The following is a 17,437-nucleotide window of genomic DNA, read 5'->3' as shown; positions in this document are numbered from 1 at the left end:
AGGATCGCAGAGGTTAACTGGGCACCATGACGTGGTAGCCTGATGGCCACGATGTGGTAGCCATTTAATGGGAAACCCTAATTTTCAAGGATTACTCCCCTATTTAAGGGATGTGATGGCTAGGGTTTGCACACCCTCAACCTCCATCACCTCCCTCCTCCCTTATTAAAGCCCTTGTCTCTATTGTTGAAGTTCTTGAGTTTTATGGTGATTTTTGGTGTTTTGAAGAAGAAGAAGGTGATCATTGGGCATTGATTCAAGAAACAACTCTCCCTACCATCTCTGTGCTCTTATTCTAGACCGTTGTAAGTGTCCAAGCACAACCTTTATGCATTATTGTTCTAGATGTAGGATTCCATGCTAGTATTTTCATAATTGGGAAAAATGAATAGATCTCATAAAGTTAGCAACTTTATGAATCCTTGAGATCATTTTGGGGTTTGATGTTGTAGATCTAGAGAGTTATTGAGTTTTGGTCACTTATATGAGATTTAGACCTCATTTTACACCATTTTGACCTAGTTTGAGTTCAAGACATGCATGTCTATAAAGAAATGATTTCTATGATGATTTAGGTGTTAGAATGTCATATAGAAAGTATGGATGGATAGCTTTAAGAATTAAGAGCTTAATGCAATAAGCTGGTCTGGACGATTCTCACAACGTGGAGAGTGGCCTCCACGTCGTGGCGTTATGCAGTTTCGTGACTATTTTGTCGGGAGGCTGCCACGACGCAGAAATGATTAGTCATGATGTGGCAACCATCTGAGTTGAATTTTGACCGTTGGTCATTGACTTTTTGACCAAGTTTGACTTTAGATCAAATTTAGGGTTTTGGATTGTAGTTTGATAATTGGTCTCTTTTGTTATATAGGTGACCTGTAGTGCTGGTTATTGGATCAGTGATTAGTGTTGTTATCTTCTAGACTGCGAGGTGAGTTTTCTCACTATACTTTGTACTGCAGTATGTGTCCTTGTGTGTAGGATGTTGGTATATTGCAGTGATATATTAGATTTGGTAGAGCTGTATGATTATCTGTACTTACTGGTTATTGATTATTTGTTTGCATATGTCAACATGTTGCGCTTGGGTTGAGGCAATACTGCTTTGTGCTATAAGCCAACAAACCCGTGAGCAATCCAGTCATAAGCTAAGGGTCAGGAGGGCAATCCAGTCTTATGTTGTGGGCTTAGGAGCAATCCAGTCATAAGCTGAGGGTCAGGAGAGACAATCCAGTCTTATGATGTGGGCTCGATGTGCATGCATTGTATATATATATATATACATATATATATATATATATATATATATATACATATATATATATATATATATATATATATATATATACATATATATACATATATATATATATATATATATATATATATATATATATATATATATATATATATATATATATATATATACAGAGAGAGAGAGAGAGAGATCTAGGTTCAAATATGGATTGACATTTATTGTGTGGACATGTGGACAGTGTTATTCCGTGAGAATGACAAAGAAAATATGTTGTTTGGTAATGTGAATTCGTTCAATCTTACATAACTATTATCATTATCACACATTCTCACTAATTAAATCGTCTATAAGGTTATTGTAGACATTTTTTTATTATTCTCATTATGTCAGAATGTTGTCAGAATGTTTATTGAGTCGTATTCTGTAAGAATGAAAATGAGTAAAAAACGATGTGTGAGAACAAAAATGAATAAGAATTAGTGACAATGCATGAAAATTACAATAGTTTTGTGAAGTTGAATGTATTCACATTAGCAAACAACCTATTCTCTTAGTAATTCTCATAGAATAATATTGTCCACACGTCCGCACAATAATTGTCCATCCACATTATAACCTAGCCTATATATATATATATATATATATATATATATATATATATATATATATATATATATATATATATATATATATATATATATATATTGTTGTGTTGGGTATTTTGGCGGAACTCACTAAGCTTTGGCTTACAGTTGTGGATTTCAATGTTTTTCATGTAGTTTAGATGATGGAGGCAAGGCGAAGACGTGATCATACATATCCTCTTGCTGATTTATGTTTTGAGAGATTATTTGATACTTTGATTCCATGGATTTGATTTGAAAACAATAGTTGATTATCTTATGGTTTTTGTGAAAATGTTTTATAAAAATGAAAATTTTTATCATGGTTTTCGGGATGTTATATAATGTGATATTTTATTAATTTATGATATACATAATATGATACATCAATTGCTCGTAACTCTTTATTCCGGTTTGATTACCTTGAAGTCATAAATTTCCAACCCTCGGTAGCGAAATGCCTCGGTTTACACCATAACTTACTAAGGATCCCAATTAGTAACAGAACTAGTCGAAAAATTATCAAATAACCTCGTTTTCCACCCAAAGTCATAAATTTATTGAAACAATATTTATCGAAATAACAATTATAGAAACGACATTTATCGATGCAACAGGCGACGAGCATCGAAAAATTATACATGTATAAACGAACACCGTGCTTCATTAGATCCAAAATAAAAACTGAATGGTTTATTGGTTGACAACATTTATAAAAAATGTGACAACAGTATTTATAGAAAAGGCACTTTTCGATATTGAATTTATCGAAACAACACTTATCGATCGACAATCTACGACACTTATCGAAACAAGGTCCATCCAAAAATGGATAAGTGTAAACATTGAATAAGCCCATATATCAATTAAAATAAAGATGTGTGTAACTTGTCAATAATTAATCTTAAATCATGGTTAGCACCCTAACTAACCAAAATCCTGACTCGCATTATAATTCGTCATAGTGTAAGTTCGAACTAGGACCAGACATCGAATCGCTCCAAATTCATACTTGTGGGGATTATTGGATAGTTCCCTTTCTAATGTTATTCGGTCAACATTAGTTTTTTGATACATTGGTTGTATATGACACCATTAATTTATCTAAACTTCACGCTCATAGAATAGTATGCCCAACAAGTTACAGCATGAACATTAGAAATCCTAATGGAGCACTTGTAGGCACATGGAGCATTAGGAATCCTAATGGAGCACTTGTAGGCACATGGAGCATCATGAATCCTAATTGAGCACTTGGAGGCATATGAAACATCAGAAATCATTACGGGGCACTTGGAGTTGGGATGGAGCATCTAACAGAAGAGTGAAGCATCAAAAGATGTGCCACTAAGGATCAAGGTGTGCCATTGTTGGATAAGTTAAGCCACTTTGTGCTCATGATGCGCCATCTTGGCGGTCTAGATGAGCTACAGATTGTTGATGTGTTGCTTATGTGCTACTGGAAGGAGGATGTGCTACCAAGGGACGTGATGCGCCTCTTTAGTATAGAGTGCGTCATTGGCTTGGGTGATGTGCCTCTCTGGATGAGAGGTGCGTTAGGCTGTTCAAGAAAGTCCCATGTTACTCTGATGCTGAAGGTGCTCAAGGTGGATACTCCCCCATGGAGCATGATGTGCGCTTATGGAATCATGGTGTGCTCCATGGGCATGGTTGGTGCTCATGTTTCTCAAGGTGGAGGTTCCAAAAGCACAGGCATGACATCCTATGAGTGATTGGAAATTAGGGTACCCCCTTTATGGACTAATTATGGATAGGCCTGACCCATCAAATCATGGTTTCCCATGCTTGCCTATAAATATGCTTATATCCCCATTAATTATTCCTTGTGTGTACACAATTTCAATAGAGCAATCATTATGAGGTTGAGATCACATCCTTTGGGGCAGTTAGTAAGCAAGAGATATTCTTTTGTTTTGAGAGCTCAAGTGAGATATAATCTTTGTGTGTGATTGTAATTGTTCTTAGAAATTTAAGCAAATCCCATCTCTCTCTCTCTCTCTCTCTCTCTCTCTCTCTCTCTTTCCTGTAGATGTATGTCACTTTGACCGAACCACGTTAAATAATGTATTCAGTTTTTTTATTTTAGCTTTAGAAGTTTTATTCCACAAGTTTCACTAAAATTCATTTACCATTTGTTTACAGTACTTAACTTATTATGTTGTTTCCCAATAATACTTTGATTCTTATGAACAATATATCTAACAAACTTAGTCCAATGTTCAACGAGCCCAAACAAAAAAAGTTAATAAATTTGCAATCCAACTTACAATTTAGGATGGAAGCTTAAACCTAACATATGGCTCCCACCACAAATATTCAAAAAAAAAACTCATAAGCTATCATGGATGTAGAGTAAAGTTGTAAAACCTTGTAAATTTACAAATAATTTGAAACAAAAAAGCACTTTAAAAAACTATTATTATGAATGCTCTAAGTTGAATTAATGCACTGTCTCAATGAGAGAAATTTAATAAGTGTAACTGTAACCGTAAGCCTTGTTAGAAAGTATTATTCTACGTTTTCACTCTCTAAAATAAGATATTTGAGAAGGGAGATTATTGTATAGAAGGCCAAGATAAAGAAGTAATAACATAAGTTATCATGGATGTAGAGTAAAGTTGAAGTAATTCTAACTAAACGACTTAAAAATCATGATGTTTTGCGTTTGGTTTTCTTAATTTTCTTGATGTTTTCTGTTTTCAAATTGTCTGCAATCTGTTTTTACCCAATTATGTTATGGTTTAATGTTGTAGATATGTTCTTGGTTTGGTCGTGAAACTAATCGATCATCAACATGTTATAGTAAATTCGATTAGCATCCCGGGAGTTTTAATCTTCTTCCCAAAGTTTCACTTAATCAATCCGTGTAGAAATTTTTTCATTGTATCTCTACAAGGAACGAACAAATTTTAAATACTTCTATGCATAAGTAATGGATACAATAAAAAAAGATATAATGAACAAAACATCTTATTATTTCTACCAAATGCTTAAATGGTTCATCATGGTTCTTATTCAATCACTTAAACAAACCCAACAACCATGTTATCTTCATTTATTCAATCATAAACAAAGCCATAACAACCATTTAATCAAGGGTTGTACTTATGTTTTTCCAAATATTCTACAAAGTCGTCTGTATACCTCTGTTGTAGCTTCATGTCGCCAAATATTCGGCTCAAAGCCATCGCATTCTCCTTGTAGACCTTCCCTTCATCTTCAACCACTACCGAACTCAGTGAGTTGGCCACCGAGTTCTTGGTGAAGGACCCGTCTTGCTCATTTCTTGGCACCTCAATTCCTACCTTTTTTTCAGCCAATGCTCGAGCATTGAGCCCTTGGTCCACCAAAAACGGAAGCATGATTAAAGGATGACCAAACATTAGACCTTCCACAATCGAGCTCCATCCACAGTGAGTCAAGAACCCACATACTGAGTCATGACTCAGTATCTGTAACTGAGGTACCCAACTCGTCCACACCATCCCACGGTTCCGGATTCGCTCCAAGAACCCGTCTGGCAACTCTACTGAGTCTAACTCAGTGGAACCTGCCGGTTTTCTAAAAGCCCAAAAAAATGGCAACCCAGAGAGCTCGAGACCCAGGGCTAACTCACTCACATCAGTTTTGCTCGGCATAACCTCACTTCCTAATGCTATGTACACCACATGACATTTTCGTTGACCATCGAGCCAGTTCTTGATGGTTAGCCACGTTTCATCCTTCCCATCTTCTACCTCCACCGCTGTGGCCAGTGGCATTAGGCCCACTGGAACCACCGGGAGCTGGTACAACTCTTCTACAACGGTTAACCATTGGGGTTCAAATTCGTAGCAATATCTTATAAACAAACAGTTAGAACCCTTCAAAATCATACCGCTACGATAAACATCTGAAACCCCAGAAGCATTAGGAGAAGAACAACCCTTCATCCAATTGTTAGCCTCATGCCTCCGATAGCATATTTTCGTAGTGAAGGGAAGCCTCTTGGGTGGGGCCAGGAAATCCTCCACCGATGTCCGATTATCGTGATCGTTTATCATGTCCTCCGGCGACTGTCCTACAAAACCGATGAACCATGCGTTGACTAAGGCGAAGAAGGCTCGAGAGATGCCAAGGCCAGCAGCGATCTCCGGCAACCAGTAGGGAGCAAAATCATAAATAATCCAGTCTGGAGATTCTTCCTCGAGAAACCGAGTGACCTCTAGTTGAAGACCATCGAAGGCCTTCTTGAGGTATTGAATATCTTCAGTGTGGACATCCATGGTGGCATCTGCATCCTGCGGCAGTTGTGGAAGACGTGGAAGAGTGAGTGGAACCATATTTAGAAGTGACGAGAGGTGGGAAGGGAGGTTTGGGATACGTTGGATGTTTCGAGTGGTGGAAAGAAAAGATACTTTGTGACCTTTTTGGGCTATTGATTTAGAAAGTTCAAGGAAAGGGATAATGTGACCAAAAGCAAGCCATGGGAAGATTACCACATGAAGCTGCTTACTGTCGTCGGAATCCGTGGTAGCCATTGCCGTAAAGTATGACCGATAATGGTTCCAATGGCCTGCCTTCGTTTGACACTACTAATATCAGAAGATCAATATTATATATAAGGGACATTCTATTGGTCGCCCCATCCCATCCAATCAACTTTATAACTCATTAAAATCTTTCGTATCAAGTCTACATAACTAACTAATTCATGTTTCCCTTTAAATATTAAAAAAACCTTCTCATATCACATCAAATTAAATACATCAAATGTTATAAATAATTTAAGGGTAATTGGCACAAAAGTCACTAACTGTTCAATTTTCTTGATTTTGACACCACATTTTTCTCTTTTATAATTAAGTCGCTATGTTTTCAATTTGTTAATTATGACTAGTTGACTGGTTTGCTTCAGGTTACCCGTTTGTCATTGCTTATGTGACACGACGACATGTCGGAAGCGAAGAAAAACATGACGCAAAAGACACTATGTTTTTATTTTATTTTTTTTGTTGAAATTTTGACTCTAAGTTTTCGATCTTTTCCAATATTGACACTAACTTTTCGATCTTCTCCAATTTGCAACATAAATGAATAAATATATGCAAAGAGATAAACAAAAAGAAACAATAGTTCATAAATAGGAGTATTTGTTGGTTTTGTTGGAAAAGCAACTTAGCAAAAATTTTTAAGAGATCGCTTGAACCATTGTGATTAATTTGTACCAAATGTTAAAATGAATTGATTACTCTGTTGAAATAAGTCTCCCTCTTTCGTTACTTTTAGTTATTAAACCAATACAGAAGGTTCATATCAATACAACTATCCTTCATTTCTTACCCGTTTAGAAAAAATTCTACAATCACACATGGCCTAAACATTCCAGTGACATTCGCCAATAACTGCAATCAGTCTTCTACAACCCTGATTGCTTCTGTTCCTACATAAATAATCAGATAATGTTGAATTGATAAGTTTCATCTAAAAAATTATGTATGAAATTTACAAACCAGAGGGATATCAACATAGTACTAGATATTGCTAAATATCATGGAGTGTCGCTGAAAGGGTAGAACCAATCTTTCCTGCAAATGATGATTTACAGCTTTTTATTGATGGGATTATATGTAGATATTAATGATAGAAAAAGAAAGAATTTGGATCATAAAGCAATGGGTATCCATGATAAAGCCTGAATTCCAAAAACTCTCCGAGTGAAATGAATGTGTAAGAAATGAATGATAGTTGTATTAATTTGGACCTTTTTAAATTGGTTTAATAACAAAAAATCAAGCTATTTTAACATTTAGTACAAAATGATCACAACGATTCAAGCGATATCTTGAAATTTTGCTAAGTTGCTTTTCCAACAAAACCAACAAATACTCATATTTATGAATCATCGTTTCCTTTTTTATATTGTTTATTACACAATGAGACATTTTCTTTTCTTCACAATTAACCTATCGAAAACAAAATTAATTCGTTCAACATCAACATGACTACATTCACTCGCTTGAATCAATTATGATTGGATTACAATTTCATAATTGATTATGACACATTGTAATAATCAATCAATACATGCAATCATTCATGGTTACAAAATATTAAAAGGTAAAATTATGCTACATACCAACAACATCCCTATAAATTTAAATCATAGTTGTTTTCGTAACCTCTAATTATCCAATAATATTTTTTCATTGTGAGAGCTAATTTCATGGAAAACGGCAGTTACAAATATGATAAATAGGAATAATTAATTTTCTATTGACTAATTCATATTTAATTAAATGGTAAAATTCCTATAACGTCATTATGTAATAATTGGTCATGACTTGTTCTCGCGTTCTCAACCTTTTTATGTTCTCAATATAACTTAACCCTATATATATATATATATATATATATATATATATATATATATATATATATATATATATATATATATATATATATATATATGGGATGAGGTTCAATAGTTACCATAATTAACAAAGAACAAAAAAACCAATCGTGAGCGTCAAAAATCATAATGATCAACGACCAATGAAATAGATGTACATTTGTACATTAGATGCACACACCGCATTATACCAAAAAATCCACTTTTTACCAAAAAACTCGCATCTTTTTTTTCATTTAAAATTTTTTAGGCCACATTTTTTATAGAAAAAAAAACGAATATACCGTTGTTTTCGATTTTTCGTCATCTTTCCATAGAGATCTATGTTGAAATATAAAAATCGAATTTTTTTTTCGAAAAAACTCACTTTATTATGTTAGTTTTTTTCAATATTTAAGTTTTTTTTTATCAAAAAAAAACTAATTATACAAAAAAATTAATTTTTTGTACTTTATTAATAAAGATCAACACCGACTTAAAAAAAAAAAAAAAAAAACCTCGATCAGTGTAGATTGACACTGTGAATTTAAACTGTAAATATTTCAATTTTTAACATTCATAATGTTAAAAAAACTCGATCAGTTCAGATTCACATTGTGAATCTGAGTTACTATTATGCACACTGACTTACTATTATGTACACTTTGAATCTGAGAAGGTTGACAATGTGAATCTGAACAGGTTCAGAATATGAATCTGAACTGAAATATCGTTTTTGTTTTAAACATGAATATGAATCTATTTTAAAAAGTACCAAAAAGTATGATTTTTAATATATTTATTAATTTTTTCTATAAAAAATAGACATAACTTTTCAACAAAGAAAATGAAGTGGGTTTTTTTCGAAAAAAAAATCGTTTTTTATATATAATCATCGATCTCTATTGAAAGATGACGAAAAATCGTGAACAATGATATATTCGTTTTTTATTCGATAAAAAACATGGTCTAAAAAAAATTTAAACAAAAAAAAGAAAATGAGTTTTATTATAATCTGTTGTATGTGTGTCCATTGTAAAAGTCTACAACCCTTCATTTTGTCATTGATCGCTTTAAATTCCGACGTTTCGGATTGGTTCCTTGATTAATAATGTTTATATATATATATATATATATATATATATATATATATATATATATATATATATATATATATATATATATGTGTGTGTGTGTGTGTGTGTGTGTGTGTTTATCTTTTGTATTTAAAATAAAAATAAATAATAAAATTATTATTTTCTTTTATATTTATATTAAAATCATTTAACATATTATTATTATTTGAGTTTATTTATTTATTTTCTTTTACATTTTATTCGAATATAAAGTTTTTTACGTTTTGTATGAATATAATGTTATGTTTTATTTACGGTTTTTCATTTAGTATATTTAATATTGTAGTTTAATATTATTATTAAAGTTTTTTCATTTATTTATTTAACATTTTGTCTAATTATAACTTTTAACGTTTGTTCGTTTACATAATTTAATCGAAACTTTAATATGAAAAAACATAGATAAAAAAATTGAAAAATGATAAAAACTTAACCAAAAACTTGAAACAAGTTACTAAAAATTTTAAAAAGCATGAAAAACATAAGTAGAAAATTTTACAATTTTTTTATAAATAAAACATCAAATGTTATAAATAATTTAAAGATGACTTGAAAGATGTAAATAATAAAAAGTTTAAAAAACATTAAAAAAAAAGTTATAAAATATTTAAAAAGTTAAACGTGTTGTCCGAAAACGTTATTTAATTTTGTTTTTTTGACAATTTATTCGTTTTCAAGTGATAAATAAACTAATCAAAAACAAGTTTGATTTATTTGACTTTTTATGTATATTTTAAACAAAATCAAACTTTAAAATTCATTAAAATGTTCCGTCTCAAGTTTACATAACTAATTAATTCATGTTTACCCTTAAATATTAAAAATGCTCGTCATGTCACATTACTCACATCAAACTTTATAATTTATGTTTCTTTTTCTGTTTTTTATTTTAAAATATGTATATATATTATTTTATGTCTTTTTTTTATCTTTTTTATTTAAAATAAAAATAAACAACAAAATTATTATTTTCTTTTATATTTTTATTAAAACTATTTAACATATTATTATTATTTGAATTTTTTTTATTAATTTTCTTTTACGTTTGGTTTGAATATAATATTTGTTTTCTGTTTTGTACAAATACAATGTTGTGTTTTTCTTTGAGATTTTTTCGTTTAATATATCTAATATTGTAATTTAATATTATTATTAAATATTTCGTTTATTTATTTCACATCTTGTCGTTTTGTTCTTTTACATTACATAATTATAATTTTTTGACGTTTGTTCGTTTACATTATTTAATCGTAACTTTTTGACGTTTTGTCCGTTTATCCGAAACCGGCTTGTAAAAAAATATGTTAAACATGAAAAAAAAACATAAATAAAAAGTTGAAATGTTATAAAAACATTACCAAAAACTTGAAAAGAGTAACTCAAAATTTTAAAAAGCATCAAAAACTTAAGTAGAAAAGTATACAAAAAAAAGATCAAATGTTATAAATAATTTAAAGAGGAATTGAAAGATGTAAATAAAAATAAAAAATTTAAAAAACGTGATAATAGTTAAAAAAAAGTTGTAAAAATGTTTTTTTTTACAACTTGTTACTTGTTTAACTTTTCATTTGTTGTACGATGATAACTAAGATTTATTTATAACACTCGGTTTCGAATCGTTTCATCGTCCGCTGCCGTGGCCCGGTCGTCAGTCATCTTAAGGCTTTGGGCCTTGGGGAAGAAAGGATTTGACCATTTTTGGATTTGGTTGTGAGAGTCTAAGTGATCCGAGTGTTCTTTTGTGTTTCGGAGCCCAACGGTATAATTGTAATTTGATAACTCGTTCCTTTATTAATTTTGGGTTTATTTTCGGGAAGTTCTTAAGCGGGGGTGAGTTGAGAGAAGTATAGGGCTTCTCGTAACCTTTCCGCGGATATAAAGTTCGTTGGAAACGGGCTTATAACGAAGAAGTTATGGCCTTCGGAAGTTTGGTGGATTTAAGGTTTAGCCGGATACGCGGGGCGTACACAAAGGTTACGCGGGGCGTAATCAAAGGTTACGTAGGGCGTACTAGTGAAAAGGGCAGTACGCGGGGCGTACCTCGGCGTACGCTGGGCGTACTGATCAGGATGGTTGTGGATGCTCTTCCGAGTACGTTGGGCGTACCATATGTACGCTGGGCGTACTCCAATCAGACTCAAACCCTATTTTAGGGTCTTGGGCCCTATTTAAGCTTCTTATCTCATAACCTAACCCTAATATCTTCAGTCTCAATCTCTCTAAACCCTAGAAATCGACCCTTACCCCCATTTGAGTGATTCTTGAGCTTCAAAGTGATTTATGTGTGCTTTTGGTGCTTGAGAATGAAGAAGGAACTTCTTAAAGAGTCATTGCTTGACTTGGAGCTATTGGATCCAGGCTTTGCTCACCTAGATCTAACTTTTGGAGGTATAAAGTCTCAACCTTGATAATTCTTTCTTGTAGATCTAGCTAGGTGGCACTTTGCTTGATTTTGGTCCCTTTGTGGTGGTTCTTGTGAGCAGAAGTTACTCCAGAACGTTTAAGCTTCATATTTGGTCTTTGTTGGGGTTATGGAGTTATAAAGTTTGGATCTTGATGAGTATTAACCTTTTATGCATGATTTGGTAGTCTTTTGGCGAAGCTTGGGACTTAGGGTTTTGATTTGGGTCCCATTAAGTCATGCTAAGTCATAAAGTCAGGAACTTTATGACTTAAGAAGTCCCTTTGAATCAGATCTGGAAGTTTGGACTAAGGTCTTAAGGTATCAAGAAGCTTTTAAGACATTTTGGAGGATTTTTGACCTTTGGAGTTCATCTTTGGTGTTGGGCTTCATTAAGCCATGCAAAGGTTTAAAGCCTTCGACTTTATGGATAAAGTCAATTATATTTAGCTATTCTAAGGTTTTGGACGTCTTGGCTTAAGGGATTAAGACGTTTCTAGATTGGACGTGGGCAGGGTCAGTACGCGGGGCATACATCCTCGTACGCGGGGCGTACTGGGCTTCTTGGGCGTACGCTTAGCGTACCCACTGAGTATGCGTGGCGTACTCAGTCAGAAGGGATTTTGCATTTTGGGCTTCGGTTTGGGCCATCTTTTGGACTTAGTTGCCTTGGATCCTACTGGGCCATCAGGTTTTAGGCTGATAATTGTTTTGAGAAGGCCTACAATGGGTTTGGGCCAAATTTGGAAAATTTGGCCACCGATTAGGCCTTGGGTGGTTTTGGTTTTGGGCCTTGTGGATTATATGGTTTTGGCCTAAGTCTTGGTCCAAACTAGGTGAGGGGTAAATTGGTCATTTACCCTAGTAATGTATTTACAAATATGTATTGGGACCCTAATGTTGTTTGGGTGTTGTTTGATTTTTGATATGTAGCGCCCGCAGATTCGGGCTAGTCAGTTTAGAGACAATAAGCGTAAAAGAATGAATTTTTGATAGAGTATTATTTACAATAAATAATCTTAACTAAGTTGTAGTATATTTCACAAGGTTTCCGTACATATAAAGATCACCGAAATCCGAGTTATAACAAAGAAGTTATGACCTGTCGAAGTTACACGACAAAACCGGCACGACACCAAGAATCGTAAAAAATGAGTTTATGATAAAGTACTTTTTAGCTTTAGTGATCTAAAAGAAAGTTGTAGAGTACGTCTCCACCTACGCGTGGATATAAAGAACGTAAAAAACGGAGCTCGTATGCAAAAGTTATGGATTTCCGAAGATGTAGCTGTCTGAGAGCATGACACGTGTCAGAAACCCTAATTTGACTGAGCTCAAGACGTGAGCATAGAAATTCACGACGTAAGGAGTCAAAACGCCAATTTTCAAGGCTAGAACGCAGATGGCAAGTCTACGTTTAAGGCTCACGATGTGAGCATGATTTCTCACGACGTGAGGAGTCAAACGGACACTAATCGAGCCTAGAAAACACCTGGGAAGTCTACGGGATGACTCATGGAAGCTCACAACGTGAGCATGTGAGGCTCACGATGTGAGAGAGCCAAAATCATCCTATAAATAGCAATCGAGATCCATTCTTTTGTTACACTTTCTACTTTCATTCTCTCTCATTTCCGAAGGTCGTTTCCGCCTCCCGAGCCCAACGATCACGAACTACTGACCGTTTCTAGTTAGATTCTATCAAAGCAGGCTAAGGTGAGTGCATAGTTACTTTAATCTTACACATAGATATGAAGTATTTAATATAAATTATGTGCTATGTGTGCATATTATTTATGTTCCTGATATCTATGATGTATGAATGATTTATACATGTTTTAAATGATTTAAACTGTATATGTATTTTATATCTACGAATATGTTGGGTAGAACATGGGTAGATAAATAATGAGGGATGAAAGATGATATAGATGAATATTGGAAGCCGCGCCATAACCAGTAGGTGTTTTTGATTTACGTGTTTACTAGATGTACTCTAAATATCGGCAGCTGCGCCTAATAGAGAACATCATAATCCTAGCAGCTACGCCTAAAGGATAATATCGGCAGCTGCCCCTAAAGGATAATATCGGCAGCTACGCCTAATAGCGAATGGTGGTTGTCGAGGCCAACAAAATTAATACCCTAAATATTACACACTAAAATAGTGTATAGTGGTAAAGGGATCTTATCCACGAAGATTGGTTCAATTTAAATCTCTATGTGAATCACTTGTTCAAGTACTTGTAAAACAAAAGTAAAAGTAAAATGGGGGGTTTAGTTCTTTTTGATTGTTTGACAAAATTAAAACTAGCTAGAATGTAAATATGACAAGTAAACAAGTAAAAGATTTGATTAAATTCAATGAAGTGAAATTGGTTGATTTTGGGTACACCACATGGATGACATGGTTGACTTATCATTAAACTAAATAGAATACCACTTGTGAATTAATTTAACTTGACTATAGCAATCCATAAGCACAAATTACCTCAACTCTTCATTGTTATTAAAATGGCTAGAGGAGCTCTTAACACATTTCCTTAATTAAAGTCACAAAATCAATGAAGCATATAATCTTGTGAAAATCAATTAGCTTTAAGTTCTCAGAGTTGCCAAGTTCAAAAGATAATCAAATGCTTACATTATCATTTTGGAGGAAACATTTCCATGCTCTAAATGAAATGAAAACAAACATATAAACCATTTGTTGCTTACTAATTTGAGGGCCCATTACTTAACCAAGAAATTAGTCAACAAAAATAAGCATTCATTCATCTAAGCTCATGATCAAAGATAAATAAACACAATAAGATGTTTAACTAGAAAACATTTCCATAAACTTCAAACACAAGATAATAATAAGTCTTCAAAGCAACTAATCATCCATGGGTTAAACCCTAATCAACCAAATGAAAATTTAGCCAAGCATGGCCAAAGTAAAAAAAAATGAAATATAGTTTAGAGATACCAAACATGATTCAAAGTGTAAGATGAAATGAAATGACAACAATCTTCAAAATCTTCTCAAGCCTTCTAGAAAGCAAAATAGAGTTGTTCTTCAAGGTGTTGATAATGAATGATGCTTCAAATCTCCAGCAAAAAGTGTTTAATCCCGGATTCAAAAGCTCCCCAAAAGCCATCCACCAACCTTCCCAAAATAGAGTCAAAAAGTCAAAACCCGGATTCACTTCAGCACGATCCACGCAGACCGTTTGTGGATCCACGCGGACCGCGTGTGTCTCGCTGATTATGGGACTTGGCTCATTTAGAATGTATTCTAGCCCAATCTTCTCATTCACACATCAACCCACATGCACAACTCTTGGGAGCCCAATTGTGTTATTCTAAAGCCTCCAATGATGGTCAAATACTCCTTCATCTTCCGTAGCTCGAGTCCTCGTCCAAAGACTAAGCCCAACGCGCTTCTCGCTTATACTGACATCAAGCCTAATTGCACCACCTCAAGTCCACGAGCAATCCACAAGTCCCGCAATCCCTCCATACCTCCAGTAACAAATAGTCTTCAGTAAATCCTGCAAAATAAGCTCAAAAGACTGGAAAGCACCCGGTAAAGGAGAAAGATAATAAAAAGAGAAAATATGCATGAAGATTAACTAAAATGAGATGGTTTTAACTAAAAATAAACTATGAAAAGAAGTAATAAAAACGAAACTATCAAATCACCCCAAGCTTGAACCTTACTTGTCCTCAAGTAAGACAAGACTAAAATGAACTTGGGATGAACTATCCTAAAAGAAAAAGGAATGAACATCTTAGGTGGATATTCACAACACGCCCTTAAAATAAAACCATATAATTAATTTTTAGGGGTAAGAATCACTTTAAGGGACAAGCATTTGTTACCTTTCTAGCAAGGGATACATGTTGATCAAGATGCAAAACGAGCATGCATACTTCACTAGTATGGTTTATGTGACATTGTTTCGCGGTCCGATCTAGCCCACAAGCCATAAGAAAGTGTCCCTCGGTTAGAATGTTCCTCACTCCTCACAACTTCAACCCCACGTCAAGAAATAAAACCTAGAAAAAGATAACTCGGGCCAAAATTGGCAAGAAACGAGCTATGTACAAAAGTTGGCAAACTACAATCATCTAGAAGGGTAAGTGCTTCCACCAAAATAAGATCCATGTAGAGCGAAGAGTTGAGCACGCGATGAGTAGAGTGCGCCATCGTAGTTGTCAACAAAAAAAATGATATCTAACTAGAAAAACATCAAACTAGAAACAAATTACATGAGCTTAAATCCGGAAAAGGCTAAACATCTACAAAAGAAAACAAATGGATACAACTTCGTGGCCCGACCTTTTCTTTTGATTTTTTTTTCTTTTTTTTTATCACTCAAAAACCCCAAGGACAAGTTACAAATACAAATACGTAAGATACAAAGAGGACAACAAAAAAAAATATATAACTACATTCGCATTTTATGATTACGATAATATCCTACTTTTCAAAACCATTTTTTTTACTAGACTTCTTAAGACTAGAACCAACAAACATAAGGTTCAAATTTCACGAAAGATCCAAAATTTGACTTCTCCAAACAAATTGGATACATATGAAATTTCACGTACACAAACTTAAATACTAGACATTATTGAAATTTTTGGTAACTTGATGCAAAATTTTTCGAACGACACTTTAAAACAATTTACTTTTGATTCACAAAACAAAACTAGAAAAGGGGTAGTTGTCTCTGTCTATTTTTTTTATTTTTTTTTGGCTCACTTTTTTTGGTTTACCACAGGAGTTTTACAAGTATAGCCTGAAAATAAAAATACAAAACATAACTATATACAACTATAAGTGGAATCTAAGTCTAACCCAAACAAGAGGCCAAACGAGCACAACTACACTAAGGCTAATTCGATATCAAGTGGGAAAAATGTGTCTAAATCATAAAGTAATGAGATATGATGTGAATTCTAGCAGCTAGACACTAAAGATCTCAAAATAGCAAAATCTAGCTTTTATTCCTTTCTTTGGGGTTTGATTGCGGCTTGTGAGGAAAATTCAAGTGAGGGACTAGTCGGCACGAGGCTAAGTTGTCCCCCCTTTTTATGCCACACTTGACATGAGTTGATTCATATGCATAACTACTTGCACTCTCTCCCCACGTATATATAAGAGAAGAAGCAACAACTGAAAGTCCCTAAGAGCGATTCTTATTTGTTATGTGAGTTTCCAAAAGAATTGTATTTAAGGTGTGTCGTGTTTTTCAAGTAAAGATGTTCGAAGATGAGAATAAAGAGATAACAAAAGTGCATGAATGCTTATGCCCTAAGCTAAATGTCATGCAAAAATAAAAAATAAAAAAGAAGAAAATAAATTCTTTTTTTAATTTTATAAAAAAATGAATGCAATTTAAGGCTAAAATGCTATGCAACCTAATTAAAATGCATGAGAAATCAAGAAGAAAAAGGGGAATACCCCACCCCAAGCTTAGAAATAAGCATTGTCCTCAATGCTTGGGGTGAGGTGAAAGTACCTAGACCGGGGGATCGGGAGGAGGATATGGGTATTGGGGATAAGGATAAGGGTAAGGTAGAGGCGGATAAGGGTGGGTGGGTGGAAGGTATGGATATGGAGGAGGAAGGGGG

The 17,437-nt window shown here is 33.8% G+C and overlaps 1 pseudogene; it reads right to left on the bottom strand.

Annotated features, from left to right (window-relative positions):
* Positions 1 to 4,952: 4,952 nt before the first annotated feature.
* Positions 4,953 to 6,465, bottom strand: LOC145156716 (UDP-glycosyltransferase 91D1 pseudogene; annotated as a pseudogene).
* Positions 6,466 to 17,437: the final 10,972 nt, after the last annotated feature.

This window comes from Lactuca virosa, chromosome 2, assembly GCF_052849685.1.
Source record: "Lactuca virosa cultivar CGN04683 chromosome 2, Lactuca_virosa_CGN04683_v6, whole genome shotgun sequence".
In the NCBI taxonomy this organism is placed as follows: domain Eukaryota; kingdom Viridiplantae; phylum Streptophyta; class Magnoliopsida; order Asterales; family Asteraceae; genus Lactuca; species Lactuca virosa.
Note: the sequence above shows the minus strand (reverse complement) of the source record. Positions and strands in the feature narration are given on the sequence as shown.